Source organism: Podarcis cretensis, assembly GCF_951804945.1.
Source record: "Podarcis cretensis genome assembly, chromosome: 9".
NCBI classification, from domain to species: domain Eukaryota; kingdom Metazoa; phylum Chordata; class Lepidosauria; order Squamata; family Lacertidae; genus Podarcis; species Podarcis cretensis.
In genome coordinates this window covers 62,045,940-62,066,497 of record NC_137178.1, presented here as the reverse complement: position 1 = coordinate 62,066,497, position 20,558 = coordinate 62,045,940, and the positions used below count along the sequence as shown (strand labels likewise).

The 20,558-nt window shown below is 42.3% G+C and overlaps 1 protein-coding gene and 1 long non-coding RNA gene across 3 annotated transcripts in view; one reads left to right on the top strand and one right to left on the bottom strand.

Moving 5' to 3' along the window:
* Positions 1–20,558, top strand: part of FRYL (FRY like transcription coactivator) — a 147,082-nt gene that overhangs the window by 1,429 nt on the left and 125,095 nt on the right. The window lies entirely within an intron of this gene.
* On the bottom strand, positions 1,014–8,173 carry LOC307223678. Its single transcript, XR_013842188.1, has 3 exons — positions 7,714–8,173; positions 5,481–5,735; positions 1,014–1,990 (listed from the first exon to the last, which is right to left on the bottom strand). It is a non-coding gene; the product is annotated as an uncharacterized lncRNA (long non-coding RNA).

The window sequence follows — 20,558 nt, the reverse complement described above, 5'->3', positions numbered from 1 at the left end:
CCGGGCGCGCGCGAGAGCAACGGCTTCTTTCCCTCAGGCTGCTGCTGCTGTGAGGCGCTTTTGTTTATAGCCGAGGGGCGTGTGTGTGCGCGCGTGTGTGTGTGTGTGTGCGCGCGCGCGCGCGTTCTTAGCGGCGGTTCTCCTCCTCCCACCCGCGGGAAACCGAGGAAGAAGGGGAACCGCGGATTCTCGATCTCCCGCCCTTTCTTTCGCAGCGCAGGTAGCGGGTTCGCCGGGCGTTTCGCGGAGGAGAAAGCGCAGCTGCTCGGAGGAGAGCGGGGAGGCTGGGCCGGGGGAAGGGGGGTCGACCGCAGCGAGGCTTCGGGAGTCGCCTGCCTGCCTGCCCGGGAGGGAGCGCCTTTCTTTCTTTCTTTCTTTCTTTTTCTTTCTTCCTCTCTTCCCCTCCCGCGAGGGAGGCACCCACGCAGCCAACTTTCTCGTAACTGTCGCTCGGCGGGGCGCTTCTAGCCCTGCTTCCTTCAAGACGCAGAGAGAGAAAGAGAGAGGCGCTCGCAGGCAAAAAAAACCCCTGTAAACCGGAGGATGTGGGTGTCTTCTTTGGCGATCTCTGGTAGCCGATTGTCTTCTACCAACACGGTCTTCACAGCGAGTCCGTAAGTGACCGTGGAGGCCAATTCTGGATCCACACGTCCTTCCACAGCGGCGACATAGGTTTCTGGGCAGGAGTTGATCACGGTGAGGGTTTGCCAAGCGTGTCTTCCTCTTAGCACGTTTCCATTTTTAAGTTCGGAATAGAGTACAGTAGTTGTTTTGGAAGATGATCATCAGGCATCTGCACATGACGACCAGTCCAACGCAGTTGATGTTGAAGAATCATCGCTTCAACACTGGGGATCTTTGCTTCTTCCAGTATGCTGGCATTAGTTCGCCTGTCTTCCCGAGTGACGTGTAGAGTTTTTTGGAGACACTGTTGATGGAATCTTTTGAGGAGTTGGAGATGGTGTTTATATGTGGTCCACGTTTCACAAGCGTACAGTAAGGTTGGTAGTACAGTAGCTTTGTGAACATACATTTTGGTTTCCCTGCGAATATCCTCAAACACTCTGTGCTTCAGTCAGGAGAAAGCTGCACTTGTAGAGCTCAGGCAATGCTAGATTTCGGCATCAGTGTCGGCCCTTGTGGAAAGATAACTGCCTAGGTAGAAGAAGTGATTGACACTTTCCAACGTTACACCACTGGGTTGGGTTTGTGGTGCTGCAGAGGGGTTGGTTTGTGCCTAAGGATGTGGGTGTAACCACTCTTCGGCTCTCTGTTTGCCCCTGCGGAGTTCAACACCTGAGCCCAGCTGCTCCCCTTTGGTGCCTCGAAGGAGGCTATGTAATAGGGTTGCCATAGTTCACACAGCGACAATCTGGACAGAAAAGCTGGAGGTGGTGGGGCAAAGTTGTTGAGCTTTCTTTCATTTTGCCCAAAGCTGTTGAGGTGTGGTGTTTTTGGTTTGTTTTTTGAAAAATCGCTAAAAATAAATAAATGCTGTTTTTGATCTATTTTTGTGGGGAAGCGGCACTGCCGACATGGGCTGATGTACAGTCAGATTTTTTGCGGATTTCTGCCCAGACTGCTGCCGACTGCAGTATTCTGAAGGTATCCAGGAAAATCCAGACTTACAACAACTGTACTACTTTTTTTCCAAATTTTTAAAATTAATTTTCCAAATTATTACAAATCAAACCAATTGAATTAATTTAATGCAATTTCTTAAAATCAGGTTTCCTGCTCTGGTTCCAAGCATATGATCATTATTTCCTTGCATAGCCGCATCATTTCTTACTTAGACAGAGTCCAGTTGACATCCTTCACTTGCTGTTAAACCATTCTTCCAGCTGGCCGCTTTTTCTACATTACAAACAGCACCTCCGTTACATCTTATATGATAACCCCACTACATGATAGCTGTGGGAGTTACACTTCGGCTTGCTAGTGGGTGTGAAGCCCAAGGGGGTGACAGGTGGCAGGCAGGTCACTGTTGCTGAAAGGAAGGGTGCAGAGTGTGAGCATATGCCTATGCCAACAAGATGCCTTTGGTTCAGTCCCCGGTGCCCCAGGTAGTGCAGGGAGAATTTTCCCTCTGAAACCCAAGCTACCCTTTGCCCATATAAAATGAAAACTGGCTCCAGGATCTGCCATGGTGGAGCATTGCTGCTTTCTCAGTGGGTTCCTGGAAAAGAAACATTCTGTTGTGCTAGCAAGCCTCATGACAGTTAAATGAAATGTAAGGCACCTTTAAGGATGTTTGAAGATTTCCAAATATGGGCTTGAGAAGCTTGTTTTGAATTGGAATTAACTAATCCCTGATCTCATGGCTGTGTAGTGGACAGTGGGGGCTAGTTTCTTGATCTTAATACAACTTGTACACAAATAGGAATAGCAAGCAATATGTTGGTATTTGTGTCAGAAGTTCTTTTGGGCGTTCTTATGTGATCTTCAAATAATACATGTTACATAGTTAGATAAACATAGATCAAAGGAGTTGAAGTTTGGCTAGAAAAGCAAGTGTTTTCTTGAGACTGCTGATTTTTGTTTTTTCTAGGATCTGTTGTAAAGCTCCCTCATCTTGGGAATACAAATTACACATTCCAGATGCAAACTTTTTGTACTGATGCCCATTGTCTTCAGGTCACATAAGTAGCACATTTTCTTTTCCTCCCCTTGTATTTTGCAAGCTTCACATGTTTGTGTTGGAGAGCTTAAGCCCTTCTCCTGCCCCCTTTGCTTTGCTCAGTTTGCTGGGACTGCCAGGGCTCTGATCAAAAGTTCAGAAGGAAGTGATACATGGCCTCAGAGGTTGAAGAAAGTTAATTTGTCTGTGAGATACTGCAGATGAACTATTGAAACAGGAAGAGTTATTACCCAATAATACACTATTTAACGCTGAGCATTTTGTACTATAAGCAGTGGCAAATGGCATAGGAATAATCCATGTTATTTGTTAGTTACTTCTGTACTTGTAAACAAACACATCTGAAACAAAGTATCCAGACAATAAGCGCTACAGTAAGCACAACCTGGCTTGTACTCTGGTGGACTTCCCTTTCCCCAAGTATGCTACTATATTGCAATACTTCACTACTATTGTAACTTACATAGGTTTATGTAGAAAAACTTCAGAATCTCCATAGATGGTTAGAGAGCACCAAGTGTTGGAAAACAGCAGAGATACTTATATTCTCCTGCTGTTGTTGTTTTTGGATGCAGGGTATGTGGGAAACTACTGGAGATAAAAACTACAAATTGCTCTTCTCTAATGTCATCTGATATAGATATGTAGTTGCTTTAATATAATTTTCTTCCTCTTCTGTTAAATTAAGGCCATTGAGGAGAGGGAGAAAAGAAGCCTTGTTTAGACCAATTATTTTAAAGAATTTTTGAGTCATTAAAGCCCTAAATGGCTTCAGCCTGAAGGAGTGTCTCCCCGCCGCCGCCCCCCCCCATTGTTCAGCCCAGATACTGAGGTTCAGCTTCTGGCGGTTCCCTCATTGTGAGGTTACAGGGAACCAGGTACAGGGCCTTCTCAGTAGTGGCACCCGCCCTGTGGAATGCACTCCCATCAGATGTCAAGGAAATAAACAACTATCCAACTTTCAGAAGACACCTGAAGGTAGCCCTGTATCAGGGACTTTTTTTATGTCTGATGTTTTACTATTTTTTATATATGCTGTAAGCTACCCAGAATGTCTGGGGAAACTCAGCCAGATGGGCGGGGTATAAATAATAAAATTATTATTATTGTTGTTATTATTATTATTATTATTATTATTATTAATTAAAAGATGATAGTACATTGTTAATAAGGTTTAAATGAAAGAATACATATAAAAACACATCCAATGCATATAACAACCCTTTTCTATGGTCTTCTGATTTCAAGCCAGTAGTCTACAGTCGTACCTTAGATCCCAAACGCCTTGTGAGTCGAACGTTTTGACTCTTGAATGCCGCAAACCTGGAAAGGAGTGTTCTGGTTTGCAAACATTCTTTGGAATCCAAACATCTGACGTGACTTCCGCGGCTTCTGATTGGCTGCAGGAGCCATGCCTTGGTTTCCGAAAGTTTTGGAAGTCAAACAGAATTCCGGAATGGATTCCGTTCAACTTTCAAGGTACCACTGTAATTGTAAACTTTAGAAATAAACTTAAATAGATTTAAAATCTAAAAGCCATGACAAGTAAAGGAATTGGGCCTGGGACAGTGCAAATCCACCCAGAATACATAATCTTCATAGTCCATTTTATCACCTGCCAAAAACAGTCTTGTATGGCCTCAGGTGGTTTCTCTTGATCCAGTCATTATTTTACTGAACACCTACAGACCTGGTTTACATGTCAGATTAACCATAGTTAGTGCTTCTGGATGCTGCTCAAAAGTATCAGCACAGCGTGGCCATGAGTGGGAGAGGAGTGAAACGGAGGTGTTACAGCAGCATGCACATGCTGCTTGTTTAAGTTTAAACCATAGTTAATATTAACTATGATTTAATGTGGCTTGTAGACAGAGCTATTGTCACATCTGAAGTTGATGGAAAGTTGGAATTTGAGCTGCTGCATTGTGATGAAACTTCACATTCATTCAAAACCTGCAAATGAGTTATTACACAGTTTCATGTAACAATTAGAGGGCAAATAATAAATATCATGAAGAACCTACGGTAAGTGGATCCCTCTGACACTTGCAGCAAAAATACCCTGAGGTGCCACAGTAGTTCTCCCAACCATCTAGAATTGTTTTGTCAGATAGGATCAGAACCACTAGAGTATGGCAGCAAGAGGGGATGAGAGTTCTAGGACAAGTTAACACTTCCGCTTCTTCTTTCCCATAAAGGAGCTTGCCCACTAGTATGACTAAAGCTGGACTAGTGATGAGGTTGAAACGGTTTTGAGATTTTTGTTTGTTTGTTCCAGGAGTGTCTAGAATTGCATTGGGACCCAATGAGTTCCCCAAAGGTTTCAGTATAAACTTCATAAACTGGCTGGATATAGTAGTGAAAATGTTAGGCTATTGATGGGTATGTTACAACTGGTTACCATAGTTGTTATATATGAACCCCTACAGTGTACGTTGCATGTATGCCCTATATGTAGTCTGCTATGTGATTTTCATGGTTTATTTGTGATTTCCTTCTGCCCACATTGTTCTCTGCCTTTTGGCATAGTTGGTAGTGACTATCTTGAGCGAGCAGTCCTTACAGTCAGCTTGTCATATGCTTAACCTGTGAGAATGTTCTCAGAAGGGAAAATGTCAGGGTGGGGATGGTGGTTTTTCTACTCACAACACTTTGAATGCTCCCAGTTCTGTGTTAGTCTCAACAGTACAGTGTTTTTCTTTGTTTCCTTCCTGTGGCCCCGCACCCCGTCCTACCAGTAAAAGGTAGCTTTTAAAATGTTTTGTTTGTAAACAGAACATGTTTATAAATAGAACCAAGCAGTTCAAAAGCACACCCGTGCAAGTAGATAAATAGGTACCTCTGGGGTGGGAAGGTAAATGGCATATCTGTGTGCTCTGGCTTCTGTTACCGTCCTCCATGTGCCAGAAGTGGTTTAGTCATTCTGGCCATGTGTCCTGGGAAGCTGTCTGTGGACAAACGCCGCCTTCCTCGGCCTGAAAAGCGAGATGAACGCTGCACCCCATAGTCACATTTGGATCCTTTCCAGTTGGGATTCAGGCATCATCACTGAACTGAAACTCCTTGGTTGCGCTGGTCGATGATCTCTGGTGGGCTAGGGACAAAGGCGAAAGCTGTTTCCTAGTTCTGCTGGATCTCTCAGCAGCCTTTGATACAATCAACCATGGCATCCTTCTGGACCGTCTAGAGGGGCTGGGAGCTGGGGGCACTGTTATACAGTGGTTCTGCTCCTTCCTCCTGGGCTGTGTCCAGAAAGTGGTGTGGGGAGATGAGTGTTCGGACCCCTGGGCTCTCATTTGTGGGGTGCCTCAGGGTTCCATCCTCTCCCCCATGCTTTTTAACATCCATAAGCCTCTGGGAGAGATCATCAGGGGGTTTGGGCTGCGTGTTCATCAGTATGCGGATGATATCCAGCTCTACCTCTCTTTCAAATCAGCACCAGTGAAGGTCCTGTGTGAGTGTCTGCAGGTGGTTGGAGGATGGATGTCGGCTAACAGATTGAGGTTGAATCCTGACAAGACAGAAGTACTGTTCTTGGGGGACAGGGGGCGGGCGGGTGTGGAGGACTCCCTGGTCCTGAATGGGGTAACTGTGCCCCTGAAGGAGCAGGTGCGCAGCCTGGGAGTCATTTGGACTCTCAGCTGTCCATGGAGGTGCAGATCAATTCTGTGTCTAGGGCAGCTGTCTACCAGCTCCATCTGGTACACAGGCTGAGACCTTACCTGCCCGTGGACTGCCTCGCCAGAGTGGTGCATGCTCTGTTTATCTCCTGCTTGGACTACTGCAATGAGTTCTACGTGGGGCTACGTTTGAAGGTGACCCGGAACCTATAATTAATCCAAAATGCAGCAGCTAGACTGGTGCCTGGGAATGGCTGCTGAGACCATATAACGCCAGTTCTGGAAGACCTACATTGGCTCCCAGTACATTTCAGAGCACAATTCAAAGTGTTGGTGCTGACCTTTAAAACCCTAAACAGCCTTGGCCCAGTATACATGAAGGAGCGTCTCCACCCCCACCATTCAGCCTAGACACTGAAGTCCAGCTCTGAGGGCCTTATGGCAGTTCCCTCCAAGTAAGAAGTGAGGTTACAGGGAACCAGGCAGAGGGCCTTCTCGGTAGTGGCACATGCCCTGTGGAACTCCCTCCCATCAGATGTCAAGGAAATAAACAACTATCTGACTTTTAGAAGACATCTGAAGGCAGCCCTGTTTAGGGAAGTTTTTAGTGTTTGATGTTTTATCATGTTTTTAATATTCTGTTGGAATCCACCCAGAGTGGCTGGGGAGGCCTGGCCAGATGGGTGGCATATAAATAATAAATTATTAGTAAAAAATAATATTTTTATTTGTCTGGACTTAACCGTCCAGGAGTTCTTTACCTTTTTACCTAGAACATGTTTTTTTTATAATTTTTATAATTTATACAAAATGCAGTTACATAGTGAGAGGAACATAATGAAATATTGTTGAAGCAGAAAAACTTATAATCATAGAATCAAAGAGCTGGAAGGGTCATCTTTCTAGTGCAACCTCCTGCAATGTAGGAAACTCAGCTAAAACATCCATGACAGATGGCCACCCAATCTCTGCTTAGAAACCTCCAAGGAAGGAGAGTACAGAACCTTCCAAGGGAGATCCATCTTCCATGTTTTATAAAATGTAAACAACTCTTATTTGACCCCAGTTATCTGACACAGATACAGTCCAAAAGGAGCACAGGGAATTGTGTATATATGGGAGAATTTTAAGAAGCAAGTGATGCTCACTAACCTGGTGCAAAAAGATCTTGTCATCTGGAGGAGGCCTGACTGCCTAGATCAGTGGTGTCCAGACTTTTTTCAGAGGGCCAGATTTGATGAAGTGGAGGGCTTTTTAAAAAATTGAAGTTGTTGAGCTTTTTCATGATTCTCCCCCCCCCCCAAGTTGTTGAGCTTTTTTTACAGTTTAACCCCAGGAAATAAACTCCCACTGGGGCTGGATTGTACCGACCAGCGGGCTGGATTAGGCCCCCAAAATGGACTTTGGACATGCCTGGCTTAGATAAAACACTATAGCGCCGCACACCCTTACTTAGTAGTAAGACCCACTGAACTCAGTACAGCTTTCTTCTAATCAGGAAAAAATTCCACTGCCCAGCTTGTCAGGCTGCCACTTCCTACGGGTCCCTCTGGTCAGCAAAAGGAGTCTCCAGCCAAGTTACAGAAGCAAATCGGCAGACAGTAGACCGGATCTTTATTTGTTGCAGCAAAGGTTCAAACACCATAGAGGAAGAACCCTGAGCATGGAGTTGCATGAACTTTTAAGACTTTCCCCCTTTCCCCATAATACATTTCTATCAATACATCACAGATATGTCACAGTAGAGGCATGGTTGGCATGGAGAAACATGTGTCACCCATCCTAGTTCCCAACACCTTTAAAGTATCTGCTTTCCCAAGAATAATAAAATTATTTACACATTTCTCTGGCCTCCAGGCTTTCCTGTTTGTGAGCTTTCAAAGGATCTAGTCTCAATCCACTCTACCAATGGATTTCTATCTGGAACATTGTTGCTCATGAACACCTCCTGCCCCCACTGTGGGGTTTGATTTCACACCTTGTGGAGGAGTGAGGAGCATTTGACCATATGCTCAGGGGATTATGGAGGAAGGCAGTAGCTTGGATCCGCCTTCCCTTTAGGAGTAATACACCATTAGAATTGAGAGAATCGGACAAACCGTTGATTTCATATGAATTTTTGAAGTTTTGGTATGTTTTAGTGAATAGTCAGGCTCGTTGTCCTGGCCTTAGTTTGAGGCTGTGATGGGCATTTCGAATTTTCAAGGTATCACAACTGCCCCCCCTTTTGGTTTTAATACTTTTGAGTAGACATTTAGTTATTTACTAGATGCAAGTCAGCAGCACCAGATGACCCCACTTGGCTAGGCACTGGGGTGGATTTCACCCTGTGCCTTGGAGAGCTGGGCCGACGCTGCCAATGGGCCCTGTGCCCCTCAGCAACATCCAAAGGCCCTGATCCACTAGGTGCTGGGGTGGATTGTGCTCTGAACCTTCCAGAATAGGGCCCAGGCTGCCACTGGGCCCAGCACTGATCTAGCAGGTCCTAATGCTAGCAGAGGCAATGGCATACTTGGGAGGGCAGGTTTAAGGAGCACTTTTGGGCCTTCAGGGTAACGAAAGCACTTGGGCATATGATAGACTAATTCAGCAGTCATGTGTATTAGCCAATAAAAGTTATGACATATGTAAATGATAATGAATGATAGCCAGTATTTGAGTATTTGGATAACACCCACAGATTCCAGAAGGATCACTATGTTAGTCTAGCAGCAACAAGAACAGAGAGCCTTAAAAGTGCTTTTTAAGACCACCACTATTTATTGGGGCATTGTTACAAACTAGAGTCAGTGTCATTAGATGCATGAAATGCTATCTTCAGTTGATGAGTGTATACAGATGGGGGGGATGGGGGGCTTAAATGATGCATAGGGTATTGGTGTTTTTAATAGCACTCTTACTTAAAGAATTTGGAAATTGGGATGGTAGTGAGAGTCTATGAAAAGAGTGGGCACGATTTTTAATCCTCTATTTAATCCAAGCATTGCATTTATTTCCCTTTTCATGAAACAGTGTGGCCACAACTGGCCATTAGCTGCATATATAAAGCATACCGTATTTTTCGCCCTATAGGACGCACTTTTTCCCCTCCAAAAATGAAGGGGAAATCTGTGTGCATCCTATGGAGTGAATGTAGGCTTTTGCTGAAGCTTGGAGAGCGAGAGGGGTTGGTGCGCACCGACCCCTCTCGCTCTCCAGGCTTCAGGAAGCTATCAGCAAGCCTGGGGAGCCCGCAGGAGTTCCCGCAGGGCTCCCTAGGCTGTGGATAGCAGCCTGCTGCCCGGAGCGCGGGGTGCGCTGAAGCAGAGTGCCCCGCGCTTCGGGCAGATATCCTATTCTCCTCTAAAAACTACGGTAGGTGCGTTTTTAAAAGCTCGGGCTTCCCCAGCCCCGCGGCTGGGGGGGGGAAATATATTTTTTTTCTTTATTTCCCCCCAAAAAAACTAGGTGCGTCCTATGGGCAAAAAATACGGTATATCTTTTAGGCTGGGGTAGTATCCTCTCAAGTTTAGGAAAGTGCACACATCAGTTAAGTTATAGAGTAGCCATTCCAACCTTGGGTCCGTAGGGTTGGTTATACTACAACTCGCATCATCCCTGGCCACTGCCCTGATGGCTAGGGATGATGTGAGTTGAAGTCCAGCGCCATATGGGGACCTAAGGTTGAGAAGGTCTGCTCTGCAGTGTTTCATAACTGGGGGGCCATCATGGATGCTTTAGCTGAGTTTCCTACATTGCAGGGGGTTGCACTAGAAAGATGACCCTTGGGGTCCCTTCCAGCTCCATGATTCTGTTTTTCTGCTTCAACAATATTTCATTATTTTCCTATCATTTTATGTAATTGCATTTTATATAAATTATGAATAAAACATGTTCTATTTACATTTAAATTCTATTTACAAACAAAACATTTAAACAAAACCTTTCTAACTGGTAGGATGGGTGGGGGCATGGGTGTAGCCAGGCTTTTTGTTAGGGGGGGCAGGCTTTTGTTAGAGGGGCAGAACCTCTGATTTGTTTTGATTTGTATTGATTTTTACTTATTTGGGAGGCAGCTGCCCCCTGCCCCCCTGAGGGACAGTGGAGCGGCCCACTGCTGAAAGTTTGCTGACCCCTGATCTAGTCGTTCCCCTGTTGTCCCCGTTAATATTCTTAAGAGGGTCTCTTCTCCAGTCTTCAGAGAGTAGCTGGAAGTTGGGAGGCAGAAAAAGGTCCTCCTTTTCTTCCACTCTGCACTCCAGAGCTCAGAAACTGCTTGTACTAATGACATTCCCAGTTGCAAAATGCGCCTAGAACAATGGGAGTTTTGAACACTGGAAACACTGCTCTTGAGTCCTCTCTAGAGCAGTGTTTCCCAGCCTTTGGTCTCCAGCTGTGTTTGGACTACAACTCCCATTATCCCTAGCTAGCAAGACCAGTGGTCAGGCATGATGGGAATTGTAGTCTGAAACAGCTGGAGCCCAAAGGTTGGGAAACACTGCTCTAGAGAGGACTCAAGTTGGTACCTAGAGTTCTTTCTTAATTTCTATGAGTTCTATCATTACTGCTTGAGAGATATTGGAGGGGAAACACTGTAGCAACATTTGCAGGGGAAATTTGATTATTCCTTGCAACTTTAAATAAGCTGCATAACTTTCATAGGATTTTGTCTGAATTAATCCAAACAAAAGATGGCAAAAATGCTCATCCTATTGTGGTATTTTCAGTGGAAAGCACTCTCTCAAGTCACTTTGAAAGTGTATCACTATTTACAATAACTAGTTTAGAATAGCCCCATTCAGTGCTACAAAAAGCATATTACTAAAGTTTTGTGAACTCTGTTTCTGCTCTTGCTATTGCCTATCTTGTGTGTTCTGAAAACAGATTTTTATCTTGTTCTTCTGGACAACTCTAATCAGGAAGTAGAATCAATTGTGTATAAAATGTGGAGGATGATTAAGAGGGAGTGGGCTTCCCATGTTTGACTGGTTTCCCATTGTTTACTTCTAAAAGGAAACCAGTAAATTCTTGCATCAGAACACTGATAAAACTTGTTCTGAATACAGCTTTGTTTACATCTGTAGACTTTCAGACTATGATAACTGACAATATTTTGTTTTTTAGAAATACCCTGTTATTGCATGCTGAGACTTGAATTTTTGTGAGCAGTTAAAATGCATTCGAGTCGCCTCCAGTGTGAAATTAATAAGTCTTAAACATTTAAAACACTTGCTGTGGCTCCTAGTAGGGAAGAGGAACAGGAGGAAGCCCTGAAGCTTAAGCAAGTTAAAACAAGTTTGTAACTGACATGGAGTCTGAAATATGCGCTCTTGAACCTTTCCCGTGATTCACTAGTGAGGCATGGTTTTAAAAATGTAGGTGTTACTTGTAGTGTCATAAGCACCAGCTCCCTAGGCCTGAAGCAAGATGAGCGCCACACTCCATAGTTGCCTTTGACTGGACTTAACCATCCAGTGGTCCGTTACCTTTTACCATTGATTGGTTTTCTTGAATGCTTTATGTATAGCATTTAACCTTAAAAGATATAAAATTAAATGCCTTTTCTAAGAGGCTGCAGGAAAAAATATTTTCCAAGTTACCTCTATTATTAAAATAACATGCTTTCTTAGTAATTTTGAAGCCAGTTGTGAGCTATACATTCCACAATGTATAACGTCTTGAATGAAATAGATATACATTCTCTTCAGCCTGTTTTAAGGACTAGCTCCATAGAGGGATTTATACAGTCTACTGTGGTTTTGTGGTCCTCTGTGAATTGAGTAAATGGAAAGAAAACAGATGAGGTCATTGCTAGGTAGAATATAACTATACAGAGGACAGACTGTTTGCTGCTTGGGAAAATGGCAAGTGGAATAAAACATATCTGTCTATGTCAAACCCGCTAACCAATCAAGTTAAGCTGAAACTACCTTGAGAGTACAGTGGTACCTCGGGTTACATACACTTCAGGTTACAGACTCTGCTAACCCAGAAATAGTACCTCGGGTTAAGAACCTTGCTTCAGGATGAGAACAGAAATTGTGTAGCAGCGGCGCGGCGGCAGCAGGAGGCCCCATTGGCTAAAGTGGTGCTTCAGGTTAAGTACAATTTCATGTTAAGAATGGACCTCCAGAACGAATTAAGTTCTTAACCCGAGGTACCACTGTAGTAGTACAGTATTAGGACAAGAAGACAGGATATAAAGAAATTCAGAGGAACCTTTTACTATTTTTAAAAAATATATATTTCCCCTCTTTCTTTCTAGCCTTGAATATATTAGTTTCTTGTAACCTGTATTTGTCCAGCAAGGGACCAAGAATATTTCATCTTTTTACCTGCTCTTACATAGTGAAAGTACAAGCTTCGCTCCTACAAAAATATCATGATAGGTCCATTCCAGGTGGCTTGCATCATTTGTTGTTGATCACAAATGGTTTTACATTGGTAAGACTATATCCCCCTGAAAAATCTTCTATAACTATAGCTACTTTGTATTAATCTCTGCTTTCCCCTTATATTGGTGTGGCCCACTAGATGTGCTGAACTACAACTCCCATCATTGATGAACATTGGCTGTGGTAGCTAGAGTTGAGATCAGAAAAGCCACAGGTTAGCTACTTGTGTCCTAAAAGCTTTCATTTTATTTATGTATTTATTTCATAAAATTCATATACCACTTGATTGTAAACAACCACCACCACCCCTAAATTAATAAATGTCTTTTCCAGTTATACCTACTACTGTATAGTTTTACATGTGACTTCTAAACTGGAACTTCAGCAACTGTTCTTCAGCTATCATTAAAGGCTACCAAAGCATTAACTGTACACACTGTTTTCCTCTAAGCAATGAATTGGAATGTTCTCTTTGATCTACTGTCCTGCTCTTGAAAACTGAAATGGGGTGGGAGTGAGAGGGTCATTGGTTTACAGACTCTTAAATAATTCATTTTAACCTTGATTGAAGCAGAAATGGCTCATTTCTGAAGCAGAGGAAATAACACTAGAAGGAGAGGTGATGAGAACCTGTCATAACCCATGCTTATCCTAGTATTTATTGTCAGGCTGAGTATGATTTGCTCATATGGGTATTTGTTACCTTATTGACCGGGTTAGAGAACCTCTGGGCCAAAGCACAACACAGCCCAGCACGCCTCCCAGTTTGGCCAGTTTGGGCAAGCCATGCTCACCCTACAGCAGATGTCATACATGGTGTGCAGTGGGGCAGTTAAGGGCAGGTCTTCAAAGGGGCAATTGGGAGCTTAAAGTGAGCTCCCAGTTGTTCCTCTGCTTCAGGAGGGGGTGAGTAACAAAAAGGAAAAAGGTGGCTAACAAGTATTCACACTTGATGTTTTAATGTGTTAAACTACTTTGAGATTTTTTTCCTTTAAAATGTAAAGAAATGAAATGGATGCTAATAATAAATAATTATTATTATTCACTTCTCCCTCCCAGTGCTGCTTCTTGAACCTTTGAAAATCACAGGTTCGAAAAGCAGCATGGGACTTCTTGCAACAAGATTTTCCAACAGTCCATCCTCCAAAGTCCCTTTGTCATAGTAATGCCAGGTGATTATATGTTAAATTTTGCCCTTCACAGGTGTGGGGATAAAGATCTGGCCTGCTGGTCAGGAAAAAAACAAACCCACCCCTGAGATATGAGTACTGTCATACCTCGTGTTGTGTTAGGTTCATGTTGCGTCTTTTCGGCTTGCAAACATGGCAAACCCGGAAGTGTATACTTCCAGGTTTTGCCGCGCATGCATGCGCAGAAGCAGTCTATTGCGCTCTGCGCTTGCGCAGAGCAGTGCCGCTCTAGTTGCAGACTTTTCGGGGTGCAAATGGCACCCTGGAATGGATCGTGTCCGCAACTAGAGGTACCACTGTATATGAATATATATAAGTATTCATATAGGAAATCCTGTCATAGTTTTCTTATCTGTGCTGTCAGATGGGACACAATGCATTCCAGAGAAACCATTGTGGTACACCACAAATAGTGACCATGAAAGGCAACAGAATATACTGTAGTTCCATTTTCTCCTGAGACACAGTTGCCAACTGGTTGTGGAATATTTTCCCAGCTGGCTTCAGAGCCTGAAACTTCCTCATGTAAGCTGGAGTCATTGTCCATCAATTTAGTGCATGGTGTTGTTTTTTTAGATGTAGTCACCATATTTTTCACATGCAATAATTTGTAGGCTACTAGGCCTTCTCTTTCAATCAAGTGAAAATGGTTAAATCACTCTCTCTGCCTCTGAAAATGTTCTCTGTAAGTAAAGTCATTGAGATACACTCACCATTGACTGCCTGTTTGAGGGATTACAGAGCTCAGAGATTATGCAATCATTTTGTGGCATGTTTCTTTAATTTTCCCCATTTTATAATACACAATAATCATAAGTATATATACAGCTGTACTTACTATATCTGTAATTACTGTTTGTTTTGATTCCAGTGTCACAAAATGGTAAGCATTTTTTTTCCTTTAAAGAGTCTCCACTGATGGCATAGTTCCCTCCTATAGCTGCTTATATCATTATTTTATTCATAATCATTACATTCCAAATCTTCTCCTTCCAGAGGTCTGTTGGTGGTACAGTATCTATTTCCCACATGTTTGCTATTAAAACTGAGCATCTATCACCATATGAACAACCAGGACAAAAGTCCCTTGGCCAATGTGGTATTCTTCATTGCCCAATAACATTCTCAGAACCTACTATTTCTGTAATTTCTTGCATATTTCCCCTCAAATACCTTTCAGTCATCCACAGTTCCACCATAGATGTGCAAAAGTGCCTCTGCTATTGAGGTTCTTCTGAACAGCTGTTTCTTTACAGACCTTTGGAGTGGTGCCATATATATATATATGAATATGAAATACATGCTAAAAATGACTGTGAAGCTCATTAGATAGCCCTGAGCAAATCATAGTATCTTGCGCTAACAAGCTTGCTGTGAACTTTTCTCAGTCCTCCTTGTAAGAGGGGCAGAATGCAGAATAACAAGCTTGCTTGTCTCAACTCTGCTTTTCCAGATACTTTATTGAGTGTATTTAGAAGACATTTTTGGAGGGGGTTTTTTAATTTTGAGGGGTGAAACTGTCTGTTTCTGGAATCTAAGAACAGTAAGATGTGTCAAAATGTTTTAAGCTAGTCAGATTGGCACTTGCATAATTCAGCTCGCAGTTGGAACATGTCAATTGTACTCATGTTGCTTTTGAAGTGATATGTTAAAACATTGTTCTGTGATTGTGGTTTCACATGTGCAAGGCATCCTTCAATGATGCCCTTACGTGTGCATCCTTAGGCTCAACTCATTAGGCAGGAATGGACTGGAATGATTCAAGTGGGATGATGGACTGTGGACAGAGGGGCCACTTTTCAAAAAACGCACCCCCTTGTTAAAACACAAACTAATACAGCAGAGTTTGGATTTGATAATCCTGCTTTATCACTACCCGAAGGAGTCTCAAAGCGGCTAACATTCTCCTTTCCTTTCCTCCCCCACAATAAACACTCTGTGAGGTGAGTGGGGCTGAGAGACTTCAGAGAAGTGTGACTAGCCCAGGGTCACCCAGCAGCTGCATGTGGAGGAGCGGAGACCCGAACCCAGTTCACCAGATTACGAGTCTATCGTTCTTAACCACTTAACCACTACACCACATTGCCTTCTTTGCAATGTGTTTTTCCTATGTCTAGGAAGTTTCTACATGAGGAAACTTTCAAGAAAGGCACCCCTTATTTACAGTCTGACATATACAGTCTTCTTAGCATCTCTTTTTGGTGCATGTATAATGATCTCAGAGGCTTGGCTGCATTAACTAACATTTGTCATTAACAAGGATTACAGCTCAGTAGATCAAAACAAAGGCCTTTTTGTTGGACACTTCTATCTGCTAATTGTAATCTTGATTTTTAAAAATAAAGTTGTCACAAGAGCTGTGCTGTGTCAGAGCAAAGGCCTATCTGTCCAGCATTCCCTTTTCACAGAGGCCAACCAGATCCCTATGGAAGGTCTGCAAAGCAGTACACGAGCTCAACAGCATTCTTCCCAACTTTTGTTCCCCAGCAACTTGCCTTCAGAGACATAATGCCTCCCATTCTATAAGTAGCATGTTGCAAATAGCCATTGATAGCCTTAACTTTCATAAGTTTTATCTAATCTGCTTCGAAAGCTGTCCAAGTTGGTGGTCATTGCTACTTCCGGTAGTGAATTCTATTTTTCGCCACTATGTGCTATGTGAAGAAGTATTTTGCCTGTCCTGAAGGTTACAGCATTCAGCTTCATTGGATGATTCTAGTCCAGTATTGTGTGAGAAAGCATTTCTCTTACTCTGTTTTTGTGAATTACTTTAGTATTCAGGGAAGCACTGGCTCCAAAACAGGGGCAACGTTTGAAAGGGGAACATATAGTGATCGAAAAAACTTGGTTTTTGCTTTGGGCAACAAACAGCAGCACACATAGGGGGCCTTCATACTGGGGTAGGGGGGGAATCGGCATGTATGCTACACTTTGTTTAGTGGGAGTAGCCCAATTCAATAACTGTATTGTTCTTGGTTTCATAGGAATGCTGCATTTAATGCCATGTGAATTTTATTTATTCTAGTCGTATTTTAGAACTATCCTTTCTTTAGCTTTTGGTTACTATAATTTTTTGTTAAACCAGAATGTCCAAGATACTACAATTATAGAAACAAAATATTTTGTGTATTTAAACTTCTGTAATAAAAAAACCCCCAGTTGCTTTAGGTTTTTTGTTTTTATTGGTAGCTATAGTTAGATCTCTGCAAACAGCTCTTACTTGTGTTGTGTCTAACCAGCAAAAGAGCTGTTTCTACCTAGCCCTATTCAGATGTCATATGGAATGTCCCTTGTATGAACAATAGTCAGAATGAATATTGTTGTTGTTGTTGTTTAGTCGTCTTAGTCGTGTTTGACTCTCCTTGATCCCATGAACCAGAGAATGCCTTGGAAACACTCACTTTCTTCTCAAAGCTTCTCCTTTTTTTATGTCCATGGAGTTTTCTTGGCAAAATACTGGAGTGGTTTGCCAGTTCCTTCTCCAGGTGGATCACATTTAGTCTAAACTCTCGGCTATAACCTGTCTATCTTGGGTGGCCCTGCACGGCATAGCTCATAGCTTCTCTGAGTTATTCAAGCCCCTTCGCCACGACAAGGCAGTGAACCATGAAGGGGAAGAATGAATATTGGGACTGCAGAATTGAAAAGAGGAGACCAATAACTAGGGAGAAAAGATAGGACAGCCATGGGTGGAGTCAGAGAGTTGAATAGGATGGTGGCATCCCTTCTTGTGATGAGCACACTTGCTTTCTTTTGCTCTACAGTCATATCTGATTGCAAGTTTATGAAGACTTGTGAACAGAGCTGGTGGTAGGGTGAGTGTGTTCACAGTGGGTAACAATTTTACTGTTGTACTATCTTCAGGTTCCGTAGCTGCAAGCAGATGTTTGCGTTCTTGTTTTTTCGTCTCACTGTAAATGCACCAATCTTCATAGGGCTGATTTGGTTACAAGACATCTGCTGTGTTTGGCTGCCTGTCCAAACAGTGTGACTGCATCCAGGTGACAGCAAGCATGCGGCCAAGCAGTTAGGTAAACTTACCTTCCTCCCTTTTCTCTTTTCCCTCTACCCCAACCCAGGGTAGAATCAATTTTCCTTGCTGTATGGCAGCTAAGAACTTGTCCTGTTGGAAAAGCAGGATGTAAAATTGCAGACATAATGTAGATGGTTTTAGGAGCTAACTAGAATTTCTGTCTTTGGGTATATAATACAGATGTATTCTGCCCTTTCTTGAAGGAGCTCATTGCAGCACACAGAGCTTTCCAGCTCACAGGAGTATGTGCAGATTTGCCTGAGAGAGGTCACCAACTGAGCAGGCCAAATGGGATTTTTGTCTTTGTGGCTTTATATACTGTACCACGAGTTCTTTGTTAGTACTTGGAATGCAGCTGAATTTGAGGAAAATGCTATATTTGTGAAGCTTTTTGCTATATCCATATTCCAAGTCTGCTTCTTTATCTGAAATGAAGTGATTATATCCCCATGTCTTCTCCATTTTTCATTTTTGTTGCATAACTAGTAAAATTCAGGGATTTGGAATAAAAATCTGGGTTTTAGGGGGGTAAGTACAAATACTAAAACGTAGGGCTGATAGTGGATTAAATTAGCTTTTGACTCATCCTACAAGTTTCAGTTTATATAAACATGTAATGTAATGCAAATAAATAAAAGTAATAGTTCTGAAGGAAAAAAGGAATGCTTAATTCCTATTATGGCATCTGTATACATAGTCTTATACGTACTGTTTTCTGTGTGTGAGAAACAGAAAGACTTTCTGTAAGTTGCCACCAGTTGTCTACATCTCTTGTAAATATTTTTGTATATATTCTTGTCTAATCAAAGATTGTAAGACTTTTTAAAAAGTGGATATCAAACTGACTAAATGTTGCAGCTCTGATATAGATTTTAGCAGTAGCAAAGTTTGCTGTGATCAAAATCGTACTCTTATACACTTGTTTTCAGGATGCTTAGTTTTTTGTATTCCCTTCTCTTGGAAAAGAGAGAACATTTGGCTTCTCTGTTGCCTGGCAAAAACATTAGAATGCATAACAGAGAAGAGAACTTTCCTTAATAGGAAGGGATGGATGAGGGAAGAAAATTAGAAGTATCTCTGAGACCTTGATCTAAGGACACATCCAAACATTATTTATGATTCTATGATTTACTTGAGTGAAACTGAAGTACTTAAAAATAAAAGTCTTGGTCTCTTCAAAATTGATCTCTCATTTAAAAGATTACTCTAATTCTATTTTTGTTCTCTCCCTTTTGAATTTAGTTGCTGTTGCTTTTGGGCTTATTCTTGTGTTCCTGAAAATTGGTAATTGGTGGTAATTATACCTGTTAGTCATGGTTTATCCCATAAGAGTTCTCTTAAGCATTTCACATTTCATGAAACAAGGATCAAACAATAGGTGACGCTGTCTCACTTCTTGAGCAAGCACATTCTGTGGAATTGCTTGCTCATAGCAGGTGCAGCACAAGCAATAAGAGGAAACTCTTAAGAAACTCAAGACGGTATTAGTGAGAAACCTTTAAAAACATTTATTGTGGAACAAAAAACATTCTGCAGCAGAACCTATCATTCTTGAGTGGGGCAGTTCCATGGAGATTGTAGCCTTTAGTTAGGGGTGGAAAAATAACCTAGATATTTCAGAAGCATGTGGGCAAATACTGAAAACATTTTGTAGTTAAAACAGGAAATAAAAAATGGTAGATTTGCATTTGTAGCTGGATGTAGTTTGGTATTGTCTATTACATGGGTAGGCAAACTAAGTGCCAGGGGCCGAATCTGGCCCAGTCGCCTTCTAAATCTGGCCCGCAGATGGTCCAGGAATCAGCGTGTTTTTACATGAGTAGAATGTGTCCTTTTATTTAAAATGCATCTCTGGGTTATTTGTGGGGCATAGGAATTCATTCATTTTTTCCCCCTTCAAAATATAGTCTGACCTCCTACAAGGTCTGAGGGACAGTGAAAAAGTTTGCTGACCCCTGGTCTGTTAACTAAGGCAGCAGCTCTCCAGGGTTTCAGGCTGAGCTGGAGATTCAACCTTCTGCATGCAAAACATGTGCACTACCATTGAAGGCTCTTGTTTTAGTACTTTGTCCTCAAATCATAAACCTAATTTCAGAGAGTGTATTTTAGTATAGGCTTTTAGGGGCTCAAAGTAAATAATTATTAAACATAGGGTAACACTTGAAGTACATTGACAGATCTGCCTTTCATTCATGGAGTATTTTGCACTGCCATCTGGTGGCCAAAGAAAAATAGATGTAAATTTATTGTTTTTTCCCTTTTAAAGAAGACGGTCATGATATTAAAGATAAGAGGCTTAGAACTATTGAAGTTTGTACAGAGAAACATAAATGGCTCAGAAGTTCATGCATAGTCCTATGCTGCTCATCATGCGAACAAATAAAATCAGTTTAGTGTGACAAAACACCCAAAGGGTGTGCAGTATTCTTAGCAGTTAGGTGAAGGGTTAAACAAAGAAAAGACAAACATACTTGAGTACAGCCCTATTCTCATTTGCATAACATAATTCAAACAATGCACTTTCAAGTTACCAATGCACTTTCAGAATACCAAATGGGCACTATTACTGTCTGATGAAGGGATAAGTCCAGAAAGTTTGTTCTGTTACAATGGGTAGAAATGTTAGCTGTCTGTCTGGCCACTTTTTCAAGTCACATGCTTGTGTTTAAGAAATGCTTGCCTCCAAATTTCTCCATGGCT